Source organism: Melanerpes formicivorus, unplaced genomic scaffold (assembly GCF_026170545.1).
Source record: "Melanerpes formicivorus ecotype bairdi unplaced genomic scaffold, bMelFor1.0.p_v2 SCAF_8, whole genome shotgun sequence".
NCBI classification, from domain to species: domain Eukaryota; kingdom Metazoa; phylum Chordata; class Aves; order Piciformes; family Picidae; genus Melanerpes; species Melanerpes formicivorus.
In genome coordinates, this window is record NW_027142360.1 from 8,143,620 (window position 1) to 8,152,996 (window position 9,377).

Sequence of the window (9,377 nt, forward strand, 5' to 3'; positions counted from 1 at the left end):
GTTGGTCTGAGGTAGCCCTGGCGCGCCGGGGGGACTCCCCGCGCAGCCCCCTCCCCGCTGCCGCCACCTCGCCTTCCTCCGCCGCCTCCTCCTGCCTGCCGGGGTGCCGGCGGCGGCCAGGCGCGGCGCGGCGAGCCTCTCCTCCCCCATTGTTCCCGGTCTCCCTCTCCGGTTTCCTTTTTCTTTTTTTTTTTTTTTCCTCTCTTTTTTCCTTTTGTTATTTGCACTCCCATTGTGTTGTTTGTCTCTGAAGCCGCCTCATGACCAGCAAAGGGATTTCACCTCGTCCTTGAGAGACAAGAGAGAGAGAGAGAGAAGGGGGAAGGGGGGGGAAGAAGGGGGAAGAAAAAGGAAGAGATCACCAAACACCCATCTCCCGGTCCCTCCCCGCACCTCTGCCTCTCCCCACCCCGCCAGTGTCTCAGTTAGCACCCCGCGCCTGGAGGAGACATTACAGACAGCGGGTAGGTGCGCGACCGCCGCCGTTTTAACTTTCTTCCTCGTTGCGGCCGCCGGCAGCCGCTCCCCGGCGGGCGCTCAGCGCCCCGCGGGGTTCCCCCGGCCGGTGGGGGTGGGCGGGCGGGACCTGGCGAGGAGTAGCGCAGAGGTGGAAGGCAGCGGGGCCGGCTGTCAGAGCAGCCGGCTGCTTGCCGGGCGCTCGCACACCTCCCGAAGTTTGGCACAACTTGTCACGCCTCCCCCCTCCCTCTTCTTCCTTCTCCTCCTCCTGCTGCTGCTGCTGCCGGGTCTGGGGGCGGGCGGGGGCGGGCTGGCCGCGGTGCCCGCGTGTGTGGCGGTGGAGCCGCTGCTCCGCGCCCTGCCCGGGCATGGCTCAGCCCTCGGGATCCCGGCAGAGCTGGCGGACAGGAAGCTTTAAATTATTGTAATTGCCTCTCCGTGCTTGCGGGCGTGAGTGCAAAACGGCGATCGCCGCCGCGCCGCTGCCGAGGACGCGCAGGGGCGAGCTGGGGTGCTGCGGCCGTGGGGCGCGGGGGACACCGACGGGCACCGGCACTTGGAGAGAGGACAGCCGGGGAGGGGGGCAGTAAGACCAGGCTGTTTACATATTTCTGCGAGGCACGTTCCTCGCTTCTGCGGGAGCAGGAGGATGACTCGGTGCAGGGGGCTGAAGGTTCACTCGTTTCGGCTGCTTTCCCTCTCAAAATCTAAACGGGTCAGGAGGAAAAACGATTTCCCAGTCAGTGTGCGGAGCGAGGCCGCGCTTGTCTCCGCCGGCCCGCAGGCGGTCTGGCACGGGCACTAGTGGTGGGAGCGAGCTCTGCCTTCTCATAAAAGTTAAGGGACTTTATTCGAGCCCGACTGCGATCCTAGAATAACCGGAGCCTCTTGCCGGGAGGAACGTGAGCGGCTTTTCCCTGGGGATGGCATGCTGCCTCAGCCCTGTACTTTGGTCAAGGGTAGAACCAATAGCAAGCTGTGGGATTTTGAGTAATAAGTGTGGGAATCTGCAAGAGGAGTAGGTCTAAGAGTGATTTGTTTTCGTACTGCTCATGAATAATGGCCTCTAGCATTTTAAATTTTTTTTTTTTTTAAACCAGCAGGCCGACGAATTAGGCACGTGGGAGATTTGTAGGCGTTCGACATCACGATCATCATCAACAATAATACAGTAGGGACGTCCAGGAGGACTGTGTCTGATGAGAACTATTTTCTCAGAGGCCACTATCACACAATGACAAGCAGGTAGCTACCACTTATTCTTGTAAAAGGACAGCTGTCAATATCCGAAAATTAGAGAGCAAATTTGGGAGGCGGGGTTGGTTTGTTTGTTTTGGGTTCTTTTTGTTAGTAGAGCTGCATTTTGTTCCATCTTTGTCAAAGGATGGAACATTAACTTTAGTTCAAGTTAAAAAAAACCCAAAGTTTGATTCCAGCTGTAGAACTGCTCGATAATGTGTTCTGGCTTTCCTTGTCCCAGTTTGAAAACAGCTAGCTGTTTGCAGCCTTGCTGAATTGAGCCACACAGATTAAAAAAGCAACTTCTTCTAAACGAGGAGCTAGTACAAAGTTATTCATCGAAATGTTTTATCACCTCACACTTACCTGAGAACAGCTACTTGTATCTTGCTACTATTTTTATATCTTCTTAATCCTTTACAGCGCTGGAAAATACATTATTGCTTCTGAAATGAATTCATCCTGCAGAGCACACTCTTTGCAACTGTTGAACTGGGAATGCACAGGGAGAAGTATTTATTTATTTAATTAAGTTACAGTATTTGGCCAGGTTATAGTCAGCTTTGGTTTATGAGGTTTCTCCAGCTGAATAGAGAGAGACTGGCACTAATGTGTTGCATTTTGCAAGCAGGTAGTACGTCTATTCTGATGTGATTTGAAGATGAGAGCCCAATAAACACGTGTCCGTTACGTGTGGATATCTTGCAGCAGCAGAGCTTTCTGGTTAAGCTTGAACCGTTTTTATTAAGAGTTACACTATAAGAAGTACAAGACGTAAAAGCTGCAAGTGTCTCATGTAAACAGATGGACATTTGAGATGTAATGACTGGTTCTGAGTTAATTCAGTTAACATGTGGGTGCAAATGTATTTAATTTAGCCTAGTATAAGTTTTTGTAAGCGATGGAAGCTAACACATGATTTTTAGTAAGAAAATAAAACCCTGTGAATTTTGTCTGCACGTATTGGAGCTCCAGCTGCAAGAGGTTCTTGGGGATGATGACCATCCTGTTCATATGATCTCACGGTACCAAGTGAGACTTAACAGAGAGCTTACCGTTTTTCACTTAAGCTTGCAGGTAGCTTGCTAATGAATTTTGAGATGATAAGGTGCTGTTCTAAGGTCTCTGTGCTGAGAAGATATAAAGGTGCTTAAAACATACACCTTGCTGCACTTTTATCAGATGTGCTGCGTGCCAGAAACAGTTAGGTTGAGAAATCCCATAAACTGTCAGATGTATTGTTTATGATGGGGTAGTTCCTCAGTGTTCAAGATGAAGAAACAGCAGTTTTCTTGTTACTCATTGTAAAAACTGTACTGCTGCATTCCAGGAAGGTTTGTAAGTGGTGTAGTTAACTATTGCTGCATAAAGAATGGGAGGAGATTGAGACTTGGCATCTCTGACAGTGCTGCTGTAATGCAACCTGTATGCAGGAGCTTTGTTTCTGCCTGCAGTTCATACTTGCCCTGATATAAAACACTGATGTTGGCATATAGATACACCAAAACCCAGAGTGTTTGTTGAAAAATAAGAATTCTTGTGATTAGGAGAAAGTAACTGAACTGTCCTTCTAAAAATACAACAGTATGCTAAAATATTGCCAAAGCTCTGCTCTGCTGTTGTGAGCTGTTGTTTTTTTGACCATTATAAATAGATTAATATTATTGTAAGGATTTTTTTCCTATTAGCAAAGAAGGATTTTTTTTTCCTGTTCTGCATAAGGATCCCCACATGTCCCTGAATGGGCAGAGCCATGCTCCCACTGAAGTTGGTGGGAGTGATGCTGGTGAGGAAATGGGCAGCTGGGCCCTACACCTTGGGAACAGACCTTGTAAAACCTCAAAGGTCTCCTTGCTTGTTTTTTATAGTTGTTTTGTTTGTGTTGTCCATTTCTTCAAGACATTAGAAAGGGTCCACTTAGTCACGGTACATTATGTAGTCAAGTTCAGATCCAAAACTGGTTTAGAGTATTTGAAATGAAGCCTAAAACAAGAATAAGCAATGAAATGTTCGGTAGCAATGAAACGTTGAAGGCCTTTGGGAGTTTTCTTCCTTTTTCGTGGTATACTTAGACCCAGTTAGGAAAATTTCCTTTTGAATTTGTGGCTAGAGGAATTTGAAGCCAGGTATCTTTCCCTGTGTGTGAAATTTAGTAACAAATAAGAATATTCAGGTCAAGACCATAACATAAGATTTGCATTCTACTGCTAGCTGTGGTACAGTTACACCTTCTTTGGGCATGGTGTGACTAGTGGAGGCTACAGTTAAAGAGGATTTCCCATGTCTGTTAGAACGGCTTCTTGCTCCACTGATGGGCATCCTAGATAAGTGTAAGATGATCACTCTTGCCATAGCTTTCCCTGTGTCTCTGGCCTCTTCAAGCACGTGGTGAACACACACAGGCACAGACACATACACAGCACGTTCTGTATACGTAAAGTGCATTGTCTGAACAAGTTTTTGTTGCTTACAGAGGACACATCCTTTCTGGTTGCACACTTTTCTAGGTGAGGAGACCATATGTTTTGTGATAGCCTGAGGAGCGTCCCCTTTAATATTTCTGACAGCTTTATTTTCTGTCTTCTCCAGTCTCTCTCCTTTCCTTTGAGCTGCAAACGTAGATTGAAACTCTGGTAATACATAAGAGGATCCTTTAATATTGGCTATTTTCAGAGGCACAAAGGACAATTACCTTCTCTTCCTACTAACCTCCTGCTGGCTTACTGGCTGCTTGGGAGGCTGGTGATTTTAAGAACGCCACTTTACCCAATGCATCAAATACAGAGCAAATCTTTTCTCACCAAGACCCCAGTTTCTACACCCTGTGGTAACACCAAAAATTGAACTTGAGTGGCCTAAAGCACCAGCTCCTACTGTGGTGACTCGTACAACCATCAGCACTTTTTAGAGTTAAATTTGATCCACTGGCCCTGAGCAGTGCTGACAATTGCCAGCTAAAAGACCCTTCAGTGAATTGTCCTTTAACAGAAGTCTCTTCCCCACCCCCCTCCATTTCCTGTTGTTCTTTTAAATAAAAAGAAATCATGGTGACAAAGCTAAAGTGTATTCTGTGATTATTGTTTAAAGAAAGTGTATTTACTTTTATTTCAAGGAAATTAGCTCCCTAAAAATTGCAGGTCAGAGTTCTTTTGCAAGGATAGTATATTTCACTTCTGCAAAATCTCCAGAAAAAAAGAAAATCTCTCACTATTTAACCTAACTATTTATATGTGAGTATTTGAGCCTTTCAGTGATTACAGTTAAAATACATGAGAAAGTCTGTACTGTATTAATACAGAACTAAACTGAGAAAGGACACTGAACACTTGTCTTTTTTTGTTGGCCTGAGAAACTGAGTGGGCTCAACAGGCCAGTGCACTTTGATGACGTTTTGAACCTTCCATGAGGAACATAGTTTTGCAGAACACAATCCAAATAAAAGCACATCCTATAGATGAGTGATTTCCATTGTAGTCCCCTAGTCACTGGCAAGATGGTCTGGGTTTTATGTGAAATGAGTCTGAAAGGTCTTAGTAAAGCTGATGTTCAGTAGGGTTAGATTTGCTGCATAGGGTACTTGCTGGTCGAAGCCTAGGGGAAAGCTTAATGTATGATGGAGTATTAGTACATGGTATTTAGGATCCTGCTCTTAGTGGCAGTTATGTCTGTATATATAATTTAATTTAATTTAAAATCAGATTTTCAGCGCTGACTTGGCTTAGGCAGGGTAGAAGTCTGGCTAGTACCAGAAAGAGGTGGTGGGATGGGATGAAGTTGCCTGCTCATAGCTGGGAAATAAGGGCTGCTCCAGCTCTGGTTTGCCCTCATTTCTGAGCAGAGGGGACAAAATCCAGTTAGCTTGTTCTTCTCAGAAGTATTGATCTGATTCTGAAGTATGTTTTTCAGTCTCTTCAGTTTCTGTAGGGGGTAAATACATACAGCAGGTTTAAATTTGACCAAGTACCACACTGTGTTTTGTATCAGTCAGTCTAAAGACAGGTTTAATTAAACTGGTTCAGTTTCTAAACGAGGATTATGGAGTTTATCTTTTACGCTGCTATAAAATCCTTGTATGTGAGAAAGCTCTGAGTGCAATGAAAAGGGCTGGGGGACACAGTTATAATCCTCAACTGACCAGTTTACTTACTAAGGATCTAAAAGTTAAGTTTACAGTTCAGTTTTAAAAAAGAAAGCAAAAGATCCGTTACATTTCTAAGTCAGTGCCTTTGCTCAGTGAATGAAAGAGTTGCATTTCTTACATTGGAAATTTTAATGTCATAATGGACCTTATAGCAGGAGGTTAGTTCTAATGGACCAGGTTTATACTGAGAAAAAATACAGAAACCATTCGAGAAGAGAATTAGAAAAGGAATGGTTTTCAAGTGATTTCAGAGCAGTCTGTATTAAGGCTGATGCTGAATTCTGTATTCTTTAAAAACACAGAGGAACTCCTTATTCTTTTACAGTGATCAATCCACCAAATCACACAGCCGTGGAGTCTCTCCTTCTCCACTGACTCTGGAAGGAGCCTGGGGATATTGAAGTTCCCAAGGAAAGGCAGCTGTTGTGGCTCTTTATGTGCTGTCCGTACATGTGCATCCAGTAACATATGACTGTATTTTTCCTGATGTGTGCTTGCTCCCTGTGCCATGGTATTAAAGATCGTGCTTCTCATGCTGGAATATAGGCAAATGCATAAATAATAACAAGAAATTCAATATATGTGTCAATTACACTTCTGTTTAATAATAAATTGAATGCCTCTGCTACCAAGGGTATGCAAAATACATGAGCATATTCAGTCCCAGAAAAGTAAATTTGTTGTCTTCTGCTTTGTGATTTCAAATCTGTAAGAAGGGTGTGTTTAGCTGGAGATACTGTGCTCTTTGCTGTGTTTCAGATTGATTTTGTATTGGGAACTGTATGCAGAGAGCTGCCAGAATCAGGACAGTCTGATTCTGAGAAAACTGAGTGATTTATTCCAATTCCTGGGAATGTGAGTTTGTTTAGCGGCACCATGGTGCATTAAGTGCATTGTGCTTGAGATTAACAAATGTACAACAATTAATTAGTTCAGGTTTGCAAGTCATGTGTAGATTACTCGGTCAGTACCCGCATGTGCGGGGTGAGCTTTTTGAAGCTTCTCACTGAAACTTGTTGCTGAGTTCAGTCTCGTGTCTCCTGCCAATATCAGAAAAGACAGAGCTGGAGCAGAAATACTGAAGTAGTTGTCACTTCTGTAAAACAGCTTCCAGTTGAAACTTGAAATTACATATAATGAGGCATTCCTATAAACAGGCTTGCCGTAGGTAAGTAGCAGTTTGCATGGGCTGATGGAAGTTTTGTGACTGAAGAGGAATAATATTAATTCTCACGAGAGATTACAAATGAGTAAATGCTTATGAATATGTACAAATAGGAATGTGTGAATTTAGTGCTTCTGAAAGGCAATTGACAGTTCTGGAAACTGAAGGCCTCTCTCTGCCAGGAAAGTGCCGTAGAGGAAAGCAGCAGCTGTAAAAATGAGTGTTGTGCATCACCGGGGTGACCCAGGGTGTATGCTGCAGGCAGCACCTCCCAGGGTGGGGAGAGGAGTCAGGTCTGCAGGTATTTAGGGCCTGCTTGTAGAACACACATGCGATCTCTAAGCATGTATGTGGTGGATTACTGACATGTTTAAAATGCATGCTTGGGAACTCTACATGGATGCTTTCCTCCTCCCCCAGTCACAAAACACTATTGACCCAATATCTCACTTTATGTAAAATGATATCTTTGAATGTGGTTTTATAAGGAATGATGGTGGGAAGTAAGACAGAGTCTTGCAGCTCCTACCTCATGTCCCACTGTTCTTTTAATAACTAAAATGTTGTATTGGTGCAGAAAAATAGGCTCCTAGTAAGAAGTAACAAGCTGAAATAGGGTAGAAAGTGGAGAAATGAAGATATTCTAATCCTTAAAGGTATATTGGAGGTAGAGGTGTGGGTACAATGGCATGAAGAGCAGCAGCAGTTGCACACCTAAGAACCTCTGTGGTGCCCACAAATACAGCTGTAAGAGGAAGACAAATGCTTTTGTGCAATAGTGTAAAGCTTTAAGAATGCAAGATTTCTCTTCTTGCTTTGCTTAGTTTTAAATTACTTATGTGTGAGAAAAAAGGAAAAGGTTTACTTGTGTGAATATACAGCTTTATGTAATTATTTTTATCTCAACATGATATCTAAGGTGTTCAAGAGGGGATTGGACGTGGCACTTGGTGCCATGGTTTAGTAGTCATGAGGTCTTGGGTGACAGGTTGGATTTAATGATCTTTGAGGTCTCTTCCAACCTTGGTGATTCTGTGATTAGGTTTTCTGTTTAGAGATATTTGTGCCTTCATTGTCCAGTTGCAATTAACCCAGAATTTGGCAAATGAGTTGTAGAGATGTGGTTTATGGTCCTGATTAAGAACAGCATTGAGTATAGACTTAAGGAATATGACTTAGTTAATTTCAATTCAGCAAAATGTGTCTGCACAAGTGCAGAGTTCAGTTTGAAAAGTGGTATTTCAGTTCAACCAAAGTCACATTTTTGAAGGTATCACAGACAGTGGCCTGTTGACCTTCAGAGTGGTTTTGGTGCCTAATGAAGGGAGAAAAGAAGTTGGGTTTCTTGAATTGCCTGCATTGCTAAATGTTGTCTCTTCTGAGAGCCTGCAGGGACTCTGACAAGTGAGCATGAGAGGTGGCTTCCAGGAGCTCCAGAGACTGCAGGATTTACATGGATTCCAGCTTTAAGGAATTATATGGTTAATAGCAGCAGAGTTTGGCTTCTCCAAGTCCTTGTGTAGTTTTTTGTTTTCTTTCATAGCAGAAGGAAGGTTGATCAGTTAGGACCTCAGGTTGACACCTGCACGGACAGGACCTGTGGTAGCAGCAGATCATTTCAGCTGTGGTTTTGTGTAGTTGAGGCTTGTAAACCTTTATAAAGGTGCCAAAGTGTATCTGTAGAGTTTTTGTGTTGTTTTAGTGTGATGTCTTTCTCTGATCATATTTGACCTTGTGTTCTGTTGCTGTTAAGTATATTCGTGTTCATTTATGATACTTTCTGGTCTTCCTAGTTTGATCTACTAGATCAATACTGCAAATATATAAAAGATTTTCTTAATAGGTTACATACAAAGGGTAGCTTTAACCTGGTGAAGCTGATTCTTCATGGCTCCCTCTATTGATAGAGAGAAGGAGGCTTCTGCAGAAAGTACTGCAGAGGAAGAACTTCAGTCTCCCCATTGACTGAAAGAAGGGTGACTCATCTCCTGAAGCCAAAGTTGCCCATTTAAGAGTAGAGCTTAAGACATGGAAGGTAAGCATTATGGGCCTGGTTTTGTATCCAGGGCAGACTTGCTATCTGTTTTATTCTGTTGATGCTAAAACCTTGAGGTGATTAGCCTTCGGAAGCTGTAGCCACTTGAGTATGCATCCACATGGGATTTCCAGAATTGCGGAAAGAGGTCCAGCAGTCAGTGCTCACTGGTAATTGATGGGCTTGGGAACACAGCTGTTTCCAGATCCAGCTGTTTCCAAAAAAAAACCCCAACAGAACCTGTTTGAAAAATCTGAGTGAAACACTGACAGTTTTTTGCTATTAGTTGCTTTTATGGAGTGGGATGAGAGTTTGCCCTCTCTTTTTGTGCTGTTCAG

General features: G+C 43.8%; 1 long non-coding RNA gene across 1 annotated transcript; it reads left to right on the forward strand.

Moving 5' to 3' along the window:
• The first annotated feature begins 377 nt into the window (after positions 1-377).
• Positions 378-4,744, forward strand: LOC137442860 (uncharacterized). Its single transcript, XR_010987783.1, has 3 exons — positions 378-464; positions 1,560-1,704; positions 4,288-4,744. It is a non-coding gene; the product is annotated as an uncharacterized lncRNA (long non-coding RNA).
• The last annotated feature ends 4,633 nt before the right edge of the window (positions 4,745-9,377 follow it).